Source organism: Plecotus auritus, assembly GCF_963455305.1.
Source record: "Plecotus auritus genome assembly, chromosome: 9".
NCBI lineage: Eukaryota > Metazoa > Chordata > Mammalia > Chiroptera > Vespertilionidae > Plecotus > Plecotus auritus.
In genome coordinates, this window is record NC_137783.1 from 102504654 (window position 1) to 102529455 (window position 24802).

The 24802-nt window shown below is 39.4% G+C and overlaps 1 protein-coding gene across 7 annotated transcripts in view; it reads left to right on the forward strand.

Moving 5' to 3' along the window:
- Nucleotides 1-24802, forward strand: part of PRCP (prolylcarboxypeptidase) — a 69582-nt gene that overhangs the window by 1398 nt on the left and 43382 nt on the right. The window lies entirely within an intron of this gene.

The window sequence follows — 24802 nt, forward strand, 5'->3', positions numbered from 1 at the left end:
CGCCCAACCGACAGGACCCCAGCACCGGAGCCCACCCGGAATTTCAGGCCCCCAATGCCTATGACTTGTCCGATCTCCGGATCACGTTTTCTAGAGGGTGGCCCTAAGCCCAGTTCTGTTTAAAATCTCTCCTCCCTTTACCAATAATTTACTCTCAGCCTTGGCTCCATACTCTTCTGTAATTGACCACGACAGTCGAGTCCTGCTCTCTGAGGATGCTCTAATTCAAATTCCCTTGAATCCCGCCAATCCAACTTATTTAATGCCAACTCTGCTCCCTATTCTGCTGTAGCAGTCATCCTTTATCACAAAGCTGTTCTTAAATATAAATTTCCAGTATCTTATTTGATGATTCTATATAATAAAGAGCTAATATGCTAATTAGACCGAACAGCAGAACGACCTCTGGACATCCTTCCAGACCACAGTCCTGACGACCTTCCAGAGGAAGCCAGGGCTGCTAGGGAGTTTCGTGCATAGGGCCTCTAGTCTCTAATATTTAACCTAAAATGCCAGCTTGTCATTGTATGCTCAGCTCAAAGTTGATTTTGTAGTCCTTTTATTAAGAGTTTTTAATCTTCCCCATTCTCCATAAGACTGAACATATATGTAGTCCCTGCCTCTTCTTTCAAAGTCTTCGAATGTTGATCTAGGAGGGCTATTTCATTTCTTTTATTCAAAATAACTGAATCAGGAGAGCAGACAGAGAATAGTTCATCACTTAGGCACATCAAAGCTCTTGGGTACATGTGCTGTAAAAGACTCCTTGGGATGTGTGGCTTGTGGTTACAAGGTTTTCCTGCTTCTCACTATCCTCTACCTCCCATGCTGGCCCCTCAGACTGGAATGTGAGTCCTGAGGGCATTTTACTGTGTGATATTGTGGGGAAAGAGAATGGGTCCACCTTGAGGGCATGGCTCAGTGGTTGAGCTATGACCTGTGAACCAGGAGGTCACTGTTGGATTCCTGGTCAGGGCATGTGCCTGGGTTGTGGCTGGATCCCAAGTAGGGGTTGTGCAGGAGGCAGCTGATCAATGATTCTCTCATCACTGATGTTTCTATCTCTCCCTTACCGTTCTCTGAAATCAATAAAAATATATTAAAAAAAAAAAGAGAATGGGTTCTATTAGGCTGTCATTTTCATGAGTGGTGACATAAAGAGCAATATCTATTAATCAGGGTTCTCTAGAGAAACAGAACTAAGGGAGAGAGAGAGAGGAGAGAAGAGGAGAGGAGAGACTCTCTTCACAAAGAGAGATTGATTATTTTAAGCAAATGGCTCATATGATTGTGGAGGTTTGGTAAGTCCAAAATTTGCAGGGAGAGCCAAGGAAGAGTTGCAGTTTGAGTCCAAAGGAAGTATGCTTGCAGACTTCCTTCTTGCTCAGGACAGGTCAGTCTTTTGTGATATTTAGGCTTTTACATGATTGGATGAGTCCCACCTATATCATGAAGGGTAAATCTGCTTTACTGAAAAATCTGCTTCATGATTGAAATGTTAATTCCAACCAAAAAACTCCTTCATAGAAACATCCAGAATAATGTTTGACACTGTGGCCCAGCCAAGTTGACATGTAAAATTAACCATCACACCTACCAAGGTTGTTGTGAGACTTAACACATGAAAGCATATGCACAGTGCCTGGAACATGGTAGGAACTTAAGGAACTTAATAGAGTAGTGCTGGCTCCTTACCCATCCTGTCCTAAAAGTACACTCTCCATAGTATTACACATTTCAGATTGATCCAAATGCATGCCAGTTGTGGAAATGCCTCTTCTAGAAACCTAGTGGTTAGTCATCTATACTCAACTGTAACTATTTAACTACTGACCAGTATTTATGTTAGAACGCTGCAACTTAGCCCAGCATTGAGCTCATGGCCACTGACTCTTGTAGGCCTCTCCACTGCTTCCTCCTTGTCTGCTGTGAGGCAGTATCAGTGGGCTTGATACAGTTCTCCTTTCAATTTCTATTATAGTTCCCCTTTCCTACTCTTGTCACAGTGGCCCAGATGGCTAATAAATGTATCTATGTCAAGCCCCTTGGAAGAGCCTATTGCTCTTGTCTTATCCCACCCGCCTTGTCTTATTATTGGTTTATCTATTGATGGCCTTCTCCTTAGACCTATAGTGTCACAGATATTATGTGAATTCTGAACTGATTTCTGTTTTTGTTCACAGAATCATTGTCAGAAAGGCTCATAGAGATCTTGTAGTCCACCCCTTAGAAATGATGAATTGACCTTGATCTAAATTATGGAGGGTCAGGATTTGATAGAAGTTGAATACCGTATGGGTTGAGAACGAATTCTGTTTTTACCACTACCTGAGTAACTTTAGACAAATTACTCTGAGCTTCCATTTTTATAATCAGCAAAATGAAGATAATTATATTACCCATTCTACCCACTTTTTGTGAAATGAGCTGGTATGTGTAAAGTACTTATTTAGCACAGTTTATATCATTTACTAAACACTCAATGAATGGTAAATATTATTTTATCTCATAGTTTTTTTTGTTTTGTTTTGTTTTGTTTTGTTTGTTTTTCGAGAGAGAGAGTGAGTTTTGTTGTTCCACTTACTTATGCATTCATTGGTTGATTCTTGTATGTGCCCTGACCAGGATCAAACGCACAACTTTGGCATATCGGGACAATGCTCTAACCAACTGAGCTACCCAGCCAGGATCTATCTTGTAGTTTTTTAATGTACGTGGCTTTAACTTACTCCCTCTTCACTCAGAAGAAAATATTTAAGTCATCCCTTTTCATGATCTAAAATAGTTACTCTGAAAAATATGAAAATCTGTGTGAACTCTTTTCTGTTACAAATATAGTACATACCAGGGGGTTATAACTTAGTACACTTGTAAATAAGGCATGGAAATTGACTTGTTTCCTTGCTTAAAATAATTTTCTTCCTCACAAGACTGATACATAAAGAAAGGCATATGAAACTATTTTTTTAATTTCTTTATTGATTAAGGTATTACATATGTGTCCTCATCCCTCCATTAACCCCCCACCCTCCCTACCATGAAACTATTTTTTTTCTATGTTATTTTGAATTTGGTAAATTATAGGGTAGAAAATATGATAATGTATCCTTTTAAGTTTTTGCAGGTACCTTCTCAATTACACTGTCTTTCTGATATCTGAGTTTTGAATATTTTACCAGTTAATGCTAAAATGCACTTTCAGTAAAAATTAATTTTAGGTTTTGCATTTTTATGTTTATATCTTTCTGTCAGCATATTATAGGGACTTTGTGCTTTAGGCACTTAAAGCATTTTCAGAGTTTGGGTTCTGGTATCAGCTCATGTTATGACCTTGGGCAAGTTGCTTAACTCTAGATCTCACTGGATTGGCTGATCTCTGATGCCTGTAATTCTGTTCATTGTGGGCCTCTTGTCTATAGGGCACTGTATTAGGAGCAGTAGGGATGTGGGCACAAGTCTATTTTTTGCCCTATTATTGATTGCCTTTGGTAAATCAGACCTAAACAAAATTTTCCATCTCAATATTGAATAAAATCCAGACTCATATCATGTTAAGTGTTTGGTTGTTTTTTTTTTTTTTTAAAAATTAACTCTGCCACTGACACTATTTACAACACAGAACATTGTATTTATGTTTATGATTTTAAAGTTTGCTTGATTATGAGTGAATTGGAGAAGAAAGAAGAATTGTAGGTAAGAAGAATCACTGATGATATGTCTTATCTTACTTGTCTTCATTCCTAATGTTTTGCATAGTGCCCTCTACATAGTAATTCTTTTTTTTTTTTTAAATTTTTATTGATCTTTTACAGAGAGGAAAGGAGAGGGACAGAGAGTTAGAAACATCGATGAGAGAGAAACATCGATTCAGCTGCCTCTTGCACACTCCCTACTGGGGATGTGCCTGCAATCAAGGTACATGCACTTGACCGGAATCGAACCTGGGACCCTTGAGTCCACAGGCCGATGCTCTATCCACTGAGCCAAACCGGTTAGGGCAACATAGTAATTCTTAATAAAGATTTTTTTAATGGAAAAAATGGCAATAAATTAAAATGAATAAGGAGTAAGAGGTGGGAGAGTAAAATAAAATATGCAGTACATAAATATCTAATGCATTAATAATAACAATCTGCTACCATTTATTGAAAGCTTTATATGTCCTAAGTATTCTGCTAAATACTTAATAGACATTCACTTATTTAATCCCTATACCTGCTCTATGAGGTAGATACTATTGCCTATTTTGTAGGTGAGAGTTATCATATAGAGAGATTAATTTACATGTTCACGATAAATTGCTAAACTCTACAGTTTTGTTTTTTTGAAAATAAACTACAAATTTCTAGTTCTAAAATAAATACCATTACCTCGGTTATTGCATAAGTCAGAATAGGCTAGGTTATATTCCTGTAACAAAACTCCAAAATTTTTATGAAGTACCCCAACAAAAATTACATTTATACTGTATTTTCATTGGGATGAGCAGAGGATTCTGCTCATTATATTCTTTTGGAGACTGAGGGACTGATAGAAACTTCCTCTCAATATATGCTCTCATAATCATTGTAGCAGTGGAAAAAGAACCTGAAAGAACTTGTGCCAGCATATAAATGCTCCAGCATGAAAATGACACGTCACTTCTTTTCACAATTCATTGGCCATAACAGGTTATATTACTGCATCTAATCACAGGGTGGGAGACAAAAAGTATTGACTTTGGAGTTCCAAGAAGGAACAACAAACTCAATTAGTCACTTACTCACCCACCTATCCACCTACACAGGATTCATCCAATCCTTTTATATGTCTGATACTGGGCTAGTTCTTAGGGAGGTCTTAGCCTATCCTGACTTATATAACAAGGCAGGATGACTACATCTTGAGAACCTTACATTGTATTTGTTAACCATTCCTGTAGCATACACTCAAACTTGTATCTGAAAAATATGGAAAAGCACTGATAAATTTGTAATGTATAGGCATATACTAGTATATGGCAGCAACTTACAGATTTCTTCAAAGAATATTCCTAAAGTGAGGCTGGTCTACTCAATGTTTTCTTGCTCTTATCATCATAATTCACTGACCTGATGTGTGTGTGTGTGTGTGTGTGTGTGTGTATATATATAGATTGAAGCACATGACAAGTAAAGGAATTTATTTATTAATATTGTTATTTAGTAATTAAAAAATAATTGTTTTACCTGTCTTTTTTTTAATAATAAAAGATACAAAATTGATACAGATTTTTATAAAAAATCTCAAGCATGCTTTTTAAGTATTCGTTAATTGTTCATCAAAAAGTCAAATTCTGCATTGGTAGTCTATATATTATTGGGGGATTTATAAAAAATTTTCTTCTTATGCTTCACAATTTAATATTTATTGAGCTCTTACTAGTTTTTATTTATGAGCAATGAGTAAATGAACATTTATTGATTTTTAAATCTGGGCCAGATACTATGCTAAGCCCTTTTACATGTTTGTTTTCAATTATCACAATTACTTTTTAAAAATAGATGTTATAATTGAGGTTAATAGAGATTAAGTGTTTTGATCAAGTCATTAAGGACAATATTGTGAGTTCCATTTTAATTTAGGATATTTCATTCAATTGACATCTAAGTAGTTATAACAAAACTGATGTCTCTATGTATTTATATTACACATTCAGTCTCTACAATGCTCCTGTGTGGTTGATACTATCCTCATATGAATCTGCTGAGGTTCAGAAAGATCAAAGGAAGAAATATCCAAAATTTCCCACTTGCAAATGTTCTGATTTCTCATTTCTAGATTGTAGATGATTTGTGGTCTATCTATAAATGGAATATATTAGTCTGATGAAAAGGATGGACTTGAAGTATATCTGACAGTGTAGGTAAATCATCGTGAATTGGTGGTAAATGAAAAAAGCAAAATAGAAAATTGATTGTACAATGTGTTTTCAAACTCATTTACTCAGTTTTTATTAAGGGACCACTGTGTGCTGTGCACTATTCTAGGCACTGGGGGAAGAGCATTTAAGGCATGAGGAAGAGCAAGTAAAAAAAACCCCTGAGGTTGGTGTGTGCTAGGCAGGAGCAACTTCAAGGAGGTTAGTATGACTGGAGAGACATATCCATGGGAGACAGTAGTAGGGGATGAGGACAGTGAGGAGGAGAGAGAGCATAAATACTCCTCTATCAGAAAAGGCTGTAAATGGACTAGGGCAGTGGTCGGCAAACTGCGGCTCGAGAGCCACATGTGGTTCTTTGGCCCCTTGAGTCTGGCTCTTCCACAAAATACCATGGCCTGGGTGAGTCTATTTTGAAGAAGTGGCGTTAGAAGAAGTTTAAGTTTAAAAAATTTGGCTCTCAAAAGAAATTTCAATCGTTGTACTGTTGATATTTGGCTCTGTTGACTAATGAGTTTGCCGACCACTGGACTAGGGAAATAGAATTTAATTGCAGGGCTGCCTTGAAGTCTCATGAAAGTTAGTAAGACCACTTGACATGGCTGTATGTTTCTCTAGCTACATTTAGTTTCTTGGGTATGGGTATGAAGTTGGTGGAGAGTTCTTTTTAACCAGTATTGCCCTTTGTTTCACAAAATGCCTAAAACAAAATGAGAAAGAGACATGGGGACTGAGGGGTATATGCAAGGGAATGATTATGCTCATGGGCCATGGAATTTAAGCTGAGTAAAGAGGGTATGAGGACGAAGTAAGGGACAGGGAAAAGGTGGATTACTGGTACTAAAATATGAGGTGGGAGGATTTAAGGAATCATAGTAATAGAGGGAGTGAAGTGAAAAGATATGGGGAAGTAGTAGAATGTTTGCAATTAAGTGTATGGTGGGATTGCAGTTACTAGGAGTGATAAGATCTAGGGTTTAACCATGGGTAGTGACTTAGGTAGGTGGAAGACAAGGTCATTGGAGCAGAGGATAAAAAGGAACTAAGAGGCTAGGAAATTGAAATCACTAAGAATTTTGAATGGCTTTATGTTGGACTGACAGTGAACAGGAGATAAAATCTTCAAGGAATGAAGGAAAGTGAACGGGGGGTGGGGGGCGATGATTGTAGCAAGAGGGGTAGTGGGGTGGTGCAGTTTTATTACATAATATTTAAAGGTAGTGAGTTAAGAGAAAGGTGGGAAGAATTAGGAACAAGGAGAATAATCTATTCTCACTTTCAGGCCCAGTGGTGGGAAAGAAAGGTTTGAGAGAGAAAAATCAGCTACCACTTGAGAGTCAAATATGTTTAAAAATATGTGTATAGCTGCACAGAGAAAGAGTGGAAGAAAATATACTAAAATATTAACTGGGTGATGTTTCATTTTATTCTTTATACTTTTCTGTATTTTTCAAATTATCTATAACGAACCTACATTATTTTATAATCCATTTTTAAAAAAGTGTTGTTAAAGGAGCATTTGACCTGTCCTGGCTCACATAGGCAGTATGGGCAGCATTGAGAAGCCGGCCTTCGCACTCCAGACTGTGCGTCACCTAGCACTATGACTTCCGGTAAACATGTGGACTACTCTTGCTCCTCTTTTGCTTCCTAGCCATGTCTGCTTTGCATCTTTTTCTTAATTATTTTACCTCCTTGTCTTCCATACACAACTGGGGGCAAGGATGAAGAACTTATTTGAGTGGAGATGGAGAGGAAAAAAGGACATGGTTCTTTTCTACTTCATTTCAACCCGAGGTTTTACTGGATGAGAGAGGAGAAGAGGGGGAGAGGAAATAAAAAATAAAAAAAAAGGATTCCAGAGGTATCAGTACCTGTGTAAAAGAGAGAGGGAGGAATTAAGGTTACCTAAACAGGACCAGGGTGTGTATTTTCGTATATCTCCAACCCCTCCTATCTGTCTGCTTTTCACAGATAGGAGCTCATCGTTCCTCTCAGGGATGCTTTGTAGATCATTCCCAAACCCATAGTTGTAGATTTCTCTCTATCTCATTTGCTTTGACCCATTTCTCTAAGACTAATCATAACAATAATAATAATATTTATTGAGCTCTTACTAGGCAGTGTTCTAAACTCTTTACACCTATTAGCTCATTAATTCTCACAGTGACCTTATGAACTCTTGGTACCGCTATCCCCAGTTTATAGATGGGGAAACTGAGGCACCAAGTTTTATGGGTTTTAATCACAAACTCAGTCTGCCTCCTGATATTTCTACTTGGAGGTTTTGTAGGTCTGACTCAGAACCAGACTCATGATGACTTGCTCCAAGTTTCTCCTGGTGACACTGTTACCATTAAAAAATATTTACTGAGAGTCTGTATATATGCCAGGCATGGTACTAGAGACAATAGATGGACTGCTCATATGGAGCTTATTCTCTGATTAGGAAATAGACAATAAGCAAACAAACATTAAATAAGCAAATTATAGATTTTAATGATTGCCTTGAAGGAAATAAGCAAGGTGATATGTAAATATGGTATACAGTGGATGGGAAAGGATTTATTTTAGGAAGGTTTCTCTCAGGAAGGGACACTGGATCAGAGAAGGAGCAGAAAGTATAAAGTTCCTAAAAATCTTGAAATGTCAGTTATTTTTGGCTCTTACTTCTGCCATATTTCTTGCAATTACCAAGTTGGGTTGATTCCATCCTTAGAGTACACCTGTTATTTTCACTTCTACCACCCTCACCTATGTTGTGACCTCTATTACTGCCTTCCTGAGTCTTAACAGGTCCTCCTTGCTACCTGTAGTTCTCCTGCCACTGCAGTCCCCATGGGTCACAAATCAGCTCTCCTCAAGGCAAACCATTCTTCTGCTCAGAACTTGCAATGGTTCCTTATTGTTTGCTTTATTAAGAACAAAATCCTGAAAGAAAAAAAAAAGAACAAAGTCATGTAGCATTCAAGACCTTCCACCCTATAGCCCCAACCCACCTTTTCAGTTTGCTAATCTATTCTGCACACATGTCCCTTCCTTTGTTTTTTCTATGCTTTAGCCCACATTGTTCCCTTGGCCTGGAATGTCTCTCTCATGCCCTTCCCTTCTTAATCCCATCTCAGACACTGCTTCCTGGGGCTACTTCTTTTTTCTTTTTTTATTAAGGAGTTTATTTGAGCCAAACTGATGACACATTCTGGGGAGCAAGATCTCCTCCTGGGGCCATTTCTTAATCTGGAAAGTGTGTGATTGATAAGATCTTTCTTTATCCTTCCTTTTTGGCACAGGTCTTATGTTAAAACCTTTTGTATCCTTGTTTTAATCCCCTTTAAAAGCATGAACCCTTTCCTGTAAGTATCCATACTCCTCCATAGCATACTGCACATTGTTTTACTTGAGTATCTTCATGAATGTTCATTGAATCTATATCTTTTCCCCTCGTCCCTTTCCTGCTTCCCTACACGTTGAGGCAAGGAGGGTATGTGTGTAAGGAAAGAATATGAAAACTTGATTCCCAACTGTCTTATTCCTTTAGGGCAGTGGTTGGCAAACTCATTAGCCAACAGAGCCAAATATCAACCGTACAGCGATTGAAATTTCTTTTGAGAGCCAAATTTTTTAAACTTCTTCTAACGCCACTTCTTCAAAATAGACTTGCCCAGGCCATGGTATTTTGTGGAAGAGCCAGACTCAAGGGGCCAAAGAGCCGCATGTGGCTCGCGAGCCGCAGTTTGCGACCACAGCTTTAGGGGAATAAGGCAGAATGTCATGTAAATAAAAATAGTGCTGCTTGTTTTCATTCTCTCATTTTGATGATCTGGAAGCTGTGGCTACTTGTCTGTGCTGACTCTTAAAATATCTACAGAGAAAGAGTCATGGGAGGGAGTGCAGCAGTTCCTATGTTTATTTGTTTTGTGTATGAGTGAGGGTTAAGAGAAGGGTGAAGAATGAACACATTGGGAAAAATGTCTCCTTAAAGGCTACTTCTGTGGTAATTGTGTACTGCCCATATTTTTTAGAGAGCAAAAGTAAAGGCAGTTTTTATGATTTTGGTTTTTTATTTGCAAGCAGAGGCCAATTCACTACATATATTTGTAAATCCTTACTATCTATTATGTACGTGTCAATTCCAAGTTGCCCTGTGGTCCTGCAACTGGAGAAGTCATGATGTTCTTTTTCTTGCTGCTCATATTGTGAGAACAATCCATATGGGTTAGTAAAAGGCAGATTTGTTTGTCAGATTTCTGTAGGCGCTTTCTCTGACCTGTTCTGTAATTTTGCTATATAATAAAATGAAGTATCACTCTATTATAGCAGGTGTGATATACATTTATATAGTACAGCAGCATAGTTATATATTTATTTAATAAATATTTATCAAAATCTTCCTATGTGCTGTACATTGTGTTAATAGCTGTGTTAAAACAAAGACAGCTTTCATGAAAGTTACAATTTAGTGGGAAAGGGGATAGGGATATAAGAATGATGTGCTTTAAGGAAGTAGTTTGTGGTGGGATCTACAGTGGAGTCCTCAGTTTTGGGTATTAGGGAATCTGCTAGGCAGTAGTGGTGTTAAAGCAGAAACCAGAAAGCTGAGCAGGAGTTAGCCAGGAGAAGGGAGATAACTGAAATTTCTGTCCAGGTAGAGGGTATATCATATATAAGATCATGAGTTAGTAAAGAGCAGGTCATGTTGGAGGAACTGAAGGGAGGTCAGTAAGACTGAGACAGCAGACCAGAGATGAGGAAGGAGGCTGAAGCCTTCAACACTGAGGTTAGTATTTTCACTTTTTCCATTTGCACACTTGTGGTATGGCTATTCCTTCTCTGAAGCCTTCATTGACTTTAATAACATAACTTGGTGTTGAAGTACCCATAGGGGTTAGTGGGGCAAAGCATGCTGCACATGTTGAGCAGAATAGATGCATTCATCTTGTGGCAGGTACTGCATAAGTGCTCAATATATTTTTTCTTCAGGGAGGTACTACATCCTATATTATAAAGAGCTAATATGCTAATTAGACCGAACAGCAGAACAACAGTCTGGACGACCTTCCGGACTAAGCCGTTGCTGCGAGGGCTGGCCAAGGCTGCGAGGGTCTGTGAGGGCCGAGCCCCTTGCACGAGTCTCGTGCATTGGGCCTCTAGTTGTTTTATAGAGGGATAAAGGGCTCAGAGATGAAGTCATATATCCATAATCACATAGCTAATAAGTGATGGTGATAGCACCAGGATTTAAACAGAGCTCTGTTGACATTAGAGCTTTTGCTCCATGTTGCCTCTGTACTAGCCATATATTTGAGATAGAAGTTTTGTAACTCATGTTCTGATTTTAAGATAGTCATGGAAGTCACATTTATTAAGGAAATCCAGATTAGACAATAATAAAGTTGAGGAATCTCAATTGTCTTTCTAATACCAGGTTGGGTAATTTTGGAGAGAAAAAAAAGGTTTAAAAAACAGAATTTTGTTCTCACTTTAGCTTTGTGTTATGGAAAGAAGAGCTTTTAATGAATGGCAACTATGTTAGCAGTCAACCGGGACTATGAAACCTCAGATAAAACAGACTGAGATATTTTGGGGTGGCTCTGTACATTGTAGAGCAAAAGTTGTTAAGAGATCTCCATTGATGATCAAAAAGGCACTCTCCAAGGAAATAAAGGAGGAGACTAAATTGGTGAGGCAGGAGTGATTTTACTACTTTAGAACTTTGTCCCCTTAAGCTTACTCAGGGTAGTTTACCTTAATTCCATTAGCACATCCTTCATCTTAAGCTTTCCCTGTGTACAACAGTCTGTGTACAACAATTGGCTTAGAATAAGTTAATAAGAATTCACATAAATGTCCCTAATCTATGCTGCCATATATTCATCTTTCACTCCACTTATAGAGGTGCTTGCATACCCCACCTCCTGTTCAGTAATTCAAAGGGACAGAGGTCACCTGTTTGGCACTCTGCTTTTGAAAGACTACCATCCCTTTGTTAGTAAATCAAATCCAATTGACTATGTGTAGATATTTTGTTTTCTTTAAGAGCCTGGATACTGGTCTCATCTTTTAATACCATGTATAGAACAATAGCACTATTCTTCTGTTTAATAAAGTATTATCATTTTAAAGGACATTAGACTGCTTTGATGAGAGACCTGGTTGTTGAAACATGATTGTAATGATATTATTCTGCTATGTAAGAGAAAATAAGTAGTCCCTGAGATGTGGATTTATAATCTTCAGCATATGAAGTGATCAAAGTGTTATCACAAATTGTTTTAAAATTATTTATAAATAGGATATCCAAAGCACTCATGTTTTATTTCTGCCATATGTACCTTTCCTCAGAGCTATGTAATTTCTACAGTGATGAATTTATATTCATAGTATATTGCACAGTCACAGCACTGGTAAGTGGACAAAAAGTCAAAAGCAAAGCATATCACATACCAGGACACATCATATTGGGTGTGTAAGAGAGGCCCTCACTCTCACCAAGTCACTGCCCTGTCATCAGCTCCAAGATGGGTGCAATTTTTTATTTTATTTTTTTTTTACTTTGCAAGGTCATGGTTTTTAAAGTGAACATTCAGAGCAAAGTGTTAAAGTTTATGTCATAATTTCTTTCGTATAGGTGGCAATATTGAAATATAATATTATTGTATATGTTTGCTTGTGTGTTTGGCAGTGATTTCACACTTGGGAAGTGCATTATAATATGCTTCAAAAATATATTAGTAATACATCAAGCTTTCTCTTCCAGGCCCTTGCTGGACACTTGCACACATGTATTATCCAACTTCATCATCACAAGACCCCTCTGGGATAGTTTTTACTGTTTTCATTGTACATACAAGAAAACAAGCCAAAGACATGGAGTAACTTGTTCAAGTTTAAATAGATCTAATAGATGGCACAATTGACACTCAAACTCAGATCTCTCTTCAAATACCCTTCTCTTTTCACTGTATCACAGAATGTTTGTGGTTTTTAGGTGGAAAAAAACCCCCAAAGTTTTTGAAAGATCCCCTTGGTACTGGTTAAATTTTAGTGTGTGTGTGCGTATGTGTATTTAAGCCTTGACATAATTTGCGTTTGGTAAGTTTATCTGATGCTGTATAACTAGCATGTTTGGCCAGTATCCTTGTGATTTAAACAAGGAACGACAGCCCAAACAATGGCTCTGATTCAGCAGATAGGAAAGTGAGGAAGTACTTGTTATTATTTGTCAGTGAATTTTTATTTTTATGCAGTTTGAGCCATGGGTCACACTGCAGACACTGTCTGTTAAAACTGTCGGAAACCTCTGCACTTCCTGAGCACTAATGGCCTTTTCCTTTAAGGGAGCAGCTCATACAATAATTTTGGAAAGCAGTGGTGATGATTTTGGTGTTTGATGTTCTTTTTCTCTTGAACAGTTGGCTTTAATGACAATGATCAGTACAGCCCCAACAAACTAAAACAGACTTTTTGTTTGCCTTTTTATGTAGTCTATTTTCTAAAAAATGACCACACTTTATTTATTTTTTGAAAAATTTTAAGAGTTTATTTAAGCCAAACTGACAACATATGTCAGGGACCAAGATCTCAAATGTTCCCAGAAAATGACCATACCTTAAAAGAGAAGGAATTAATATCTGCCAAGCACTTCTCTATAATCTCCTCAAGGACAGCAACCTTGGGTTTCATGTGTGGACCTGGGAGGCCACAGTACCAAGCTCTGTACATATGGAGCTGAGATGAGGGGATGGCACTGCATATCATGCATGTCCTGTCTTATCGCAAATGTTAAGTGCAAAAGCCTATTGCTGTTACTTATATGCTCCCAGTGCTTTAGTCCATCTCTGAAGAATGTGAGTGTAACATGGTGAAATGAATATTGGCTGAGATGCCAGGGAGTTACTTGCCACAAAGTATGAGTTATGGTTTCCAGAAGGGCTTTTTGCAGTCAAATTAATATTTACTTAATATGAATTTATAGTCATTTATTTATCTATAGTCTCTGTTTCTAAGTGATCTTGTTTCTCCACTTCACACCCCAGCCAAATATATATGTCTTTTTACTCTTTCCTCTTGGTCTTCCTGCAGTGTTTTATTCTTTAAATACATGTTTGATCTTCAAGATCTCTGGCCTGTTTAGTGCTTCCTTGTTCCTTTCTGTTAAGAAATGTATAACAAATATTATCACTGATCATGCGGTTTGGACCCCTGACCTTTCCTTCCTAGAGATAATATCTAGACCTCAGTTGTATTTCATCTCAAGGCCCATAAAAGCAGCAAAACCAGACGAGTGATGCATCAGCTGACCTCAGGACAAGCTGCATTAAGTAATGAACCCCTACCCTGGTGCCAACCAGTCAAATCAATGGAGACCCCAACCCTGAAAGGACATACCTGAAAAGCTGCTGAATATTCTATTAAGATCTTCCCCTGCCACTTCCCCTAAAATCCCGCTCTTAAAACCCTTAGGATGGAAGACCCAAGGTGCTCTCTCTTCTGGGAGCATGCCTGAGCCTTTCCCCTTCCCCTTCCTCCACTCCATTCCCCTAGGTGTGTCATCTTTATCTTCCTCACTTCTAAGATCCAAGGGCCCTTCCTTTGCCTCAATTAATTGTTCCCTAAGCTCATTTCTTCTATGAATTAATTCTTGTACCTCTGTGATTTTCTAAATAAATGTTCTCTTATTTTTTTTTTTTAAAAAAGAGCCCTGACAGGTGTGCTCAGTGGTTAGAGCATCAGCCTGCACACCAAAAGGTTGCGTGTTCAGTTCTTGGTCAAGGGCACATACCTGGGTTGCAGGTTCAATCCCTGGCCCTGGTTGGGGCAGTATGCAGGAGGCAACGGATTGATGTGTCTCTCTCATATTGAGTTCTCCCTCTCTCTCCACCTCTCCTTTTCACTTTCTCTAAAAATCAATGGGAAAAATATCCTAGAGTGAGGATTAATAACAACAAAAAAGAATAGGGCCCTGACCGGTTTGGCTCAGTGGATAGAGCGTCGGCCTGCGGACTGAAGGGTCCCGGGTTCGATTCCGGTTAAGGGCATGTACCGGGGTTGCAGGCACATCCCCAGTGGGAGGTGTGCAGGAGGCAGCTGATCAATGTTTCTCTCTCATCGATGTTTCTAACTATCTATCCTCTCTCCCTTTCCTCTCTGTAAGAAATCAATAAAATATTAAAAAAAAAAAAAAGAATAGGATGCTGCTTTTACTGCTTAGGATCCCTAATACAGATACCTAAATGCAACTCAGAGGATAAGTGTTCAAAGCAAGTTAAACTTTTATAACAAATATTATTATATAACACTCCCTTCTAAAACTCTTGATTTATTTCACATTACTCTGTGGTCCCTGAGAAAGAAGAAACCTACTAAGAAGAGCTCCTGGTGACTGACTAACAGGGTTTAAAATTAAAAGCAGAACTGAGCAGCTGTTTCTAAACAGGGGCTTTTCACACAAACCTCAAGGAGAAACCTGCACTGAATTGCCTGTCTGCACTGTATTCCTGCCAGCTGAGCCAACCCATACCATGGTAAAGGAGTTCCTGAAATTGTATTTTAACCCATAGGACTGAGATTTTTCTTAATCTAGTCAGAGCTATGCAACTATATCCCCATTAGCATCTTCACTGACCAAAGCAGCTCCATTCTGGCCAATCAGGACAGTGCCTTTTGGACCAATCAAACTTGGAGGATTTGGAGTCCTCATTTACATGAGGATGGACTAATTAGGGGTGGGGACTTTCTAAATAAGCCAGCTTCCACTGTGTTTCCTCAGCTTGAGCGGAAACACTGAAGATGTCTCACTGGAGCAGACTGGTGTAGACTGTAGGACGTAGCAGAGCAAGCAGAGCAGAGAACGTTCTAGCCCAGGGGTGGGCAAACTTTTTGACTCGAGGGCCACAATGGGTTCTTAAACTGGACCGGAGGGCCGGAACAAAAGCATGGATGGAGTGTTTGTGTGAACTAATATAAATTCAAAGTAAACATCATTACATAAAAGGGTACGGTCTTTTTTTTTTTTATTTCAATAGTTTTATTCATTTCAAACATTTTAACAAGAAGAATGTAAACACTAATTATTATAATTTGAAACTTCAAAAAATGGAGGAATCATAGCACAATAACATACCTTATATTGAAGATGGCAAAGACAAAATAAAATTGCCTAACAAAGGAAAGGTACAAAAGTCTTTCAAATTAAACTTAAATATAATAAAATAATTTAAAACTAAAACAAATAGAAAAGAACAAAATGTGTAAACAGTAAATTAAACATTTTCTTTAGTGCAACTTCCAAATTATGCCCGGGACGTAGATATAGATGGCAATGTAGACTGGGTTGAAAGGTTTTTGGTCTTTAAAACATCAACTTCAGTGGGAACAGTGTTGTTGGTCTCCTTTTTAGCTAATGCTCTGATACTGTGCTCTCCAGGGGCGTGTCTCCCTACATCACCATGATAACGTGTGTACGCATTCCCAGGGTGATGTCGGGGGACGCGTCCACGGGCATTACAAGGAGCCTCTGGAAGATTGAGAGGTTGTTCCTTCTACTGAATGGGCGGATATAAATCCGCCCATTCAGAAGAAGGAGCTGCTGCCGTGTTTCCCGACGTTGCCATGTTAACACTGCTGCTGGTGAAGGAGCGGAGGGGAGAGCAAGAGAACCCTCCGCTCTTTCTGCTTTCTGCTCCGCGGGCCGGATAGAACAGCTGAACGGCCGGATCTGGCCCGCGGGCCGTAGTTTGCCTAGGGCTGGTAGCCAGAGAGGGGTCTTGCCCCAGGGCCTCCCCAGAGCTGTGCTGTCTCAAAATTGAGCAGTTTGCACTGAACAAAGTTTCCTTCTCCACACCCCAAATTGGAGATTCCTGTTGTCATTGGATTGGCACTGATGACTGTCGTTTGACAGCTGTTAATGACACTGTCTCCTCCTGGTTACCTAGGATAGGGTACTTTAGAATCATCTGATTTCCTCACCTTTACTTCTACACCCAAAGCCAATTAATCACCAAGACATTTTCATGATTCCTTCCTATTTTCTGTCCCTTCTTTTGTATTCCTGGGTTACCACCTAATACAGGCCCATATAATTCCAAGCTAAACTATTTCAATAACCTCTTCCATGCCTCTGTTCTTTCAGCCTCCATCCAGGCCAGCTGGCACAATGTTTTTCCTCTCTCTTTTTCCAATCCAGGCTTCAGTGGGTCCTGCTTACACCCCTCCTCCTCAGGAAACTTCCTACTGATACAGCCTAGCATGAGCTATCCTTTGAGCTCCTCTAGTATTTATTGTCTGTAGCATTCATTTGGCCGTTAACTGTGCCCTGCTTTGTAATGGTTCTTGCTGCCCGAACTGTAATTCTGTCTTGGTATATGATTTCACAGGCACTTATCCTCAAGCAGAAAGCATATGTGTTTCAGAATTAATACACCCACAGGGGATTATGGTTCAGGATGTTTAGATTTTTAAAATTTCCTGATAGACATAATTTTAAACTTTGTAGTTAGAGAAATACTATGACCCACTAAACTTAGTTTATAACCCACTACCTCCATTTATATAACATTAATCTAGAATATACGGGCCTTACAAAGATGAAAGTTCCTCCTGTAATGGAGAGAGAAGGTCTGGAAGCAAAAATCTTTACTACAGGGGTGAGTTGTAAAGTCTTGCAAGAGAAGTGTATAGCATGAGTTCATTGGAGGGAGACTTGCATGGTGAAAACTAATTCCTGTTGTAGGAAGATGATTCTGTTTGGGGGAGAAGGGACTTGGGTATCTCTTAGCAATCATAGATTTTCCCTTGATAGTTAAGTCATTTCAAAGAGTTTTTTTGTTTGCTTGTTTATGGTAAGGGCAGGTGGGAATAATATACATCCATTTTAGCTTTATTTATTCACTGTTTTGTTTTCTTTCTTGGTGTTTATGTGCTCATAGTAATAGCAGTGCTTGTAATTGAGGTTTTCTGACTTGGATTATATTTCTAAACACTAACAGGATACAGTAAGGGAGAAAATTTATTTCTTCTTTAATACTCATTTACTTTGGGGATGAACAAAAGGACTATTTTAAAAATGAGGAGCTCTAAGGGGTACTAGGCTATGGGACGAAAACATTATCATTTGTGAATAGTTATAAATACCTGTCATTGTAGGCTGCCTGGATTATAGTTTTCAAGTGAGGCAATATTCTGTAATAAGTAATGTTGGCAAACTTATTTTTTAAATTATTTTTTACTTTTCAATTACCGTTAACATACAATATAATATTAGGGCAGATTATTATTATTATTACTCCTAAGTAATTTTCCTCAGAATGTGCTGTTTACTTTCCATTGATTTTTTTTTTTTAAATTTTTAAGTGAAATGAGCCTTTGAGACAAAGCTCTTCTTGGTTACATTCTTTGTGGTGGCTCATTTCCTTTATAGAAGATCTTTTATTATAAAGGCTACCTTACATTATTTTTACTGCCTTAATGGAAAGAGTATTGTATCTGGGTAAAATATATCATCAAACTGTGTTTTAGGTTCTCTAGGGTCAGATGCCAAATGTGAAAATATCCATATAGTTGTAATGTACTTTTGTGCATGTGCTTTTAATACCACAAGATAAAATTATTAATCAACCATCAGAGGGTATTTGGTGTAATAAATTTTGAGCCTTCACTGTGGTCAGGAATTTGTAAACATACTACCTTGAATCAAGGAAAATATTAGTAGCCACTTACAGTGTCTCAACTGAGGATCAGAGATGTGAAAAAATTGCTGGAACTCACCTAACTTGAAAGCGGCATGATCAGAATTTTAACCTAGAACTGTCAGGCTACAAAGCTGGGCGTTTCCACTGGAGAAGGAGCACGTCCCTCTGGACCTGAGCTTGTCCTTGAAAGCTTTACTGAGGGGGCAGTGCTTGAGTGAACACTTGGCTGGATGGAGGGTGAAGTAGGAGTTTTCTGTAATGACATGGGAGGAGGATATTCTAGGCAGGGGGAAATTCAAGGGCACTAGCCTGGGGACTTGAGGAAGCATATTATATCCAGAGGATTTCTGAATTATGAAGTAGGAGAGGGGCAAGTGGTAGAAGATGAGGTTGGAAGAGGTGGGCAGGGTCCTTGTATAGCATTACTAGCTTCTCCGAGTTTGCCTTCACTGCAGCCTCTTGTACCAGCAATTAAATGGGTTACATCTCCTCTTTGCCGCCATAGCAAACACCCTGTGCTTACCCACATCCACAATGTGCATGCTTTGTGTGGAAATAGTTTCTTTGCTTGCTTGTCTCCACTAGACTGTGGCCTCTTTGAGAGCAAAGACTGTGACTTTTATCCTTATATCCAATGTATCCAGTCACATGCATTAGGTCTTGAGAAATGGTGAGGATGAAAGGGCCTTGTCCTTGCTAAGGAGAATCAATATAATCATATTCACCTATGTGTTTACCACTCTTCTACCATTTCAATGTTGAGTTGGATTTTAAGTTGATAATTTTAGGATTTGTTTACATTTTCTGAGGTTAAAACACCTGGTAGAAAGGTAAGAGTTTCACTGGTGTCATACTATACTTCTCACCTCTTCAACTCAACTCAGCTCAACTCAACTCAGCTCAACTCAACTCAACTCAACTCAACTCAGCTCAACTCAGCTCAACTCAGCTCAACTCAGAAGTCTGATGGAACAAGTCCTGTGCCCATTGTGCTTTGTGCTTTGAGGTTCAGATATGAACAAGAAAGGGGAGGCAGTATGGCATGGTGGGAAAAATGCAGCCTCTCCATTTCATAGGGTTTCTCTGAAGAGCAAATGAGGGACTGTACATGGACAGCCCTTAATGCAGCCCTTACATTATTCACAGAGGCAGGTGGGAATAATATACATGGTTTGATCAATAGATTCTAGCATCTTTTATGGGGTTACTAGTGTTGGGGTTTATAATAGTATAGCAGGTATACTATCTATATATATATGAAAGCCTAAGCGACCGAATGACAGGAATGATGGGAACAACTGGTTGCTATGACATACACTGACCACCAGGGGGCAGATGCTCAATGCAGGAGCTGCCCCCTGGTGGTCACTGCACTCCCACAGTGGGAGCACTGCTCAGCTGACAGACCCATCCCAGCAGCCCACCGGTCTGGTGGCAGCCACTCCCTCAGTAGTCCTGCATGTCCAATCTCCGGAGAACAGGCCAGGCACCAATGGACCAGCACCACTGGCACGATCCCAACAGCGCTGCCAGCCTCCTGGAAGTTGGCCTCGGGCACCACGACTGCTTCCTCTCCCTAGGCGCTCTGCAAGGAAGAAAGGATATAAAAGCGACCATCAGGTGGCTCCTGACAACCAGTGTGAATGTCAGTGGGACGGATCTGGATCCTGGGCCAGCAGGGGTGTCCCACTGCCCGCCTGGAGGGCTGATTGCATCTTGGCCCGCCCCCACCTCCTTCGGGACCCCACCCATGCACGAATTTAATGCACTGGGCCTCTAGTATGTATATAGATAACTAGTGCAAAGCTATACAGGGTGGGCAAAAGTATGTTTATGTAGTTTGTATGGAAAAAATGCAACCATTAATAAACAATAATACAAGAATAAATTGTTTCATGTACTCCTAACTGTAAACCTTACTTTTGCCCCACCAGTTAAAAAGCACTATAATAGAACTAAAATTACTGTGGAGCACAAAGAAGGCAGAAAAGCCCAGGAATGCTTTCCGTAAGAAGTGGCATTGAATAACATCCTCTGGACCTTTTCACACAGTTGGTGTACCTAACTAGAAGGCTGTGGAGATTAAAGGCCTAATTAGGTCTGCCTCTGTTATTATCTGTCAGAGTCAAAGCTGCACAATTACAGTTTCTAAGTGTTTCTTTATTTGTGTACTAGAGGCCTGGTGCATGGATTTGTGCACGGGTGGGGTCCCTTGGCCTGGCAGGCAATCGAGGCATATCAGGGGGCTGGCCGGCCAGGGGGAGGGGTTGCGGGAGGTTGGTAGGCCGCCCCCCCCCCATTCAGGGCTGATGGGGGGGGGGCGGGCTGAGGAGAGGGGCCATGGGAGGTTGGCTGTGGGAGTGCACTGACCACCAGGGGGCAGCTTCTGCATTTAGCATCTGCCCCCTAGTGGTCACTGTGCATCATAGTGACTGGTCGACTGGTCGTTGGTCGTTTGGTCATAACAGTCGCTTAGGCTTTTATATATATAGATTTGCTTGTTTGTTGTCTGTTTCTTTTATTAGACTACTAGTATTCCGATGCATGGATTTGTTCACATTGAAAGGAAATTAGAAGAAATATTTTAATATTACTATTCACCCTTTCTCTATAATAGAAGTGTCAACTAATTTCACAATTGACAATGACAGATGGAAGCACACGTGTGTGATTGGCGCCAGTGAGAGCTTTATATATATAGATAAACTTGCTTAATTAGACCTGCTTTCTGATTTAGCTAAACTTTTTCCAGCCCAGTGAAGCACGACAACTTCTCTTTCAGGTAATTGCCAGCAACACAGCAGTAAATATCAACACAAAGCAGATTATTATTGTAGATCATGCAGGGAGAACAAAGGGTGAAATATTTAACTGTAGCAGTGTTTGACTATATTCTGCACAGTGAGAAAACCTGAAGTCATTTTCAAGGCCCACCATTTCTTACTTCTTTTCAGTTGGGTCAAATTTCTAAACTTTCTAAATCTCCATTTTCCGGCTAATGAAAATAAAATAGGATTCTACAGAGTCTCCTATCTACCTACTGCAGGACTTCTGTGAGGATCAAATGAGATGAGGCATGGGGAAACGCTTCACAGACATTTGGTTAAACCCGTGGTTGGCAAACTGAGGCTCGCGAGCCACATGCAGCTCTTTGGCCCCTTGAGTGTGGCTCTTCCACAAAATATCATGGCCTGGGCGAGTCTATTTTGAAGAAGTGGCATTAGAAGAAGTTTAAGTTTAAAAAATTTGGCTCTCAAAAGAAATTTCATTCGTTGTACTGTTGATATTTGGCTCTGTTGACTAGCGAGTTTGCCTACCACTGGGTTAAACTATAAAATGTTTGCACCTGGCTATAAAGCAAGTTGTGTTCCTGGGCTGAAGAAACTCCAAGGAGGCTAGTTGCTAGGGAGAGGAAGCTGGGCATTGCTATGTGACATCATTACCTGGCACCCACAGCAACTGTTTCTGGGCTGGGCTGGGCTGTGGGCCACATTTTGTGCCATAAGGTCTTGGCAGTGTTGGCTGCAATTTAGGGGGCTCTCGCTCTAGTGTGGTGGCGGGGCCTGTGTCCCACTTGGGGGAAGCCGAGTGTTGGTTTGTCTGCGCCAGGTCTGTGGTGCCGTTTCTTTTTAAATGGCCAGTGCACGTCATGGTAGCTCCTGTGTTCAGCATCTGCCCCCTGGTGGTCAGTGTGCATCATAGCTATCGGTCAGACGGATATTTACGCTTTTATATATATATAGATAGTACTGGAAGGGCAGTGACCATATTCAGCTTGTTCAGTGTTGTATTTCTAGCCTTTATCCCAAGGTAGACACTTAAGAAATATTTGAATAAATGAATGAATGAATGACTTTAATCACTGACTCTCATTTCTCTCTACATCCTATTAGCTCTGTGAAGTTGCTACACAGGATGGTGACGTGGTGGCAAAAGCACCTGAAAGTAATCAAAGAAGCAACTTGGTCCTGTTTGAACTTGCTGCTATTGTTCTGAGCTTTTTGGTTGTAGCTGAGGATATCCTTTTCCCTTCCTTTATCTTTTTTTATAGTGCCCTATAATTCAGACCGGATAAATGCTGAAAACAATGAGTAGTCTATAGAGTTGATGATAAAAAGTCTCTAGAGGCCATTGTATAGTGAAACCATGACCAGACATTTGATGTTGGAGTTCCCCAAGAGGAAAAAGCTTAGGCAGCTACTTTTTTTCAGTTGCTTCCTTTTGTGGATACTCTTCATATGTGGATTTTATAAAATTAATTTTTCAAACGCTTAAAGCTTCTAAAATCAGTTATTAGTCAGTGTAAAAAGAATAATTCTTTTTAAAGCAATCTCTAGAAAGAGAATGCTATACGTTTGTTCCAGTGGTTCTTCCAGTGTGAATCACAGCAGGTCCTCTGTGCAAAAGGAGGAGATGCATTTTTGCATTATGTTGTAATACCTTGTTGTATGTAATACTTTTTAAAAAAAACTTTATTAATTTAACAGAGGGAACTAAGTCAAGATTGCGATCTTGATGTCTTGTCTCACCAGAGGGAAGCAGAGACTAAAGTTTCAGAACTATTGGATTCTCATTTTGTAAAGTTTCTTTAAATAGTATTTGGAGGAAAAGAGTGGAAATTGAATCTACGTTGTTAACTTCCATTAAATGTTAGGGGGAACCAGATGGTCTTGGGACTCTCTCACCAGTTTAGTGGGGCTCTTTCTCTTAAAATGCCCACAGTTGGTATCAGTGCAGTATCAGTTATAAAAGGGTGGTAGAGGTGGTTACAGCTGTTCAAAAGACTTTTTTTTGTTGATTGCTATTATGTGAATACTGCTGATGTCATACATTGGGCCCTTTTTCATTGTGATATTTCCAGAGTGTATAATTTTGGAAAGTGAACATTGTTTATGTGTTATATATATAGCAATTGAAGAGATACTTGGGTTTGAAACCTGGCTTATTTTTTAGTCTTGTCATCATCTCTCACCTGAACCTTTTAGTAGCCTTTTGTTTATACCTTCTCCCTTTCTTTATCATCTTTCTCCAGGTCATTTTCCACAGAATAGCCTGTCCAAGTCAGATCCCTCCATCTGTGCTATGGACCCCATTCCCTTCTGCCACCTCAGAATCTCTCTGCATCATGGAATCCCCCCTCTCACTTATAGTCTCAACTATTCCCTCTAGTCCTTTATTGTCCTTGGGCGTTATACTCTTCTCAGATTTCTTCATTCTTCATGAAACTCAGTTGTTGAAAAAGTGTATTTTAAATATTGATCAAATCAACATTTTGCAGCATATTTAGGTTTACTGAACTTGAGTATGCTGCTGAATGGGCCGTTATGATATACATTTTACAAGAGGCTGTCATTCAGGTTAAATAACTGTGCGCTGGCTGAGAGCCACAGCTTTAAATACTTTCAGCCCTAAAAACTGTGACTAACTCTGTCATAAGATCTGGTATACTTCAGGTTTTATATTTTAGTAAAATGCTGATTAGCCCTTTCCTGACCCTCCACCCAGATTCTGGCCTTAAAGTGTAGTTATTTATCTTCTCATTTCTACCTCCAGCAGAGGGCATGCAGTTTCTGCTTCCTCAGCAGCCTGGATAAGGCCAAACTATTATGAACTAGTTTTAGGTTTTATGCTTGGATTCTCCCTCAGGCATGTGATTTGTCACTGGGCAAAAGGCACATCCAACTACAGCATTCTGCAACTCTTCCACAGCCAGTAACAGACCCATGCAATAAAAGAACCCCACAAACTTGATATTGGGAACTTTGATCTCCATTCTCATTTTGAGTCATGCTGTTCTTTGAAGCTGGGTTTGGTCTATTTTTATACCAATTTTGCAGAGCTAAGATGTATGCATGCAGTCATTCATTCTCTACATATTCACTGATCTACTATTTGCCAGACATTATTCTAGTCTCCTCGGCTCATTAGGCTCTATTTCTAGTGGACTGATTTTATTCACTGCTGGTTTATTTAGAGAGGCAATTTCAGATTTCAGTTAGGTTTCTCTTTATTGGAAGATTTTCATATCTACATCTAGTGGCAGCGTGATGAATCTAATCTTTCCCTCATAAACTACTAGTATATACCTCCTGTCATAAAACAACAACAGCTTCTGACTATTTTTATTCTTCACTGTTCATCATGCCCCCTTTGCTTAAAATGCTCTTATGTACATGAAAAAAATCTTGTTTCTTGTCAGGGTTCAGCTCAGATG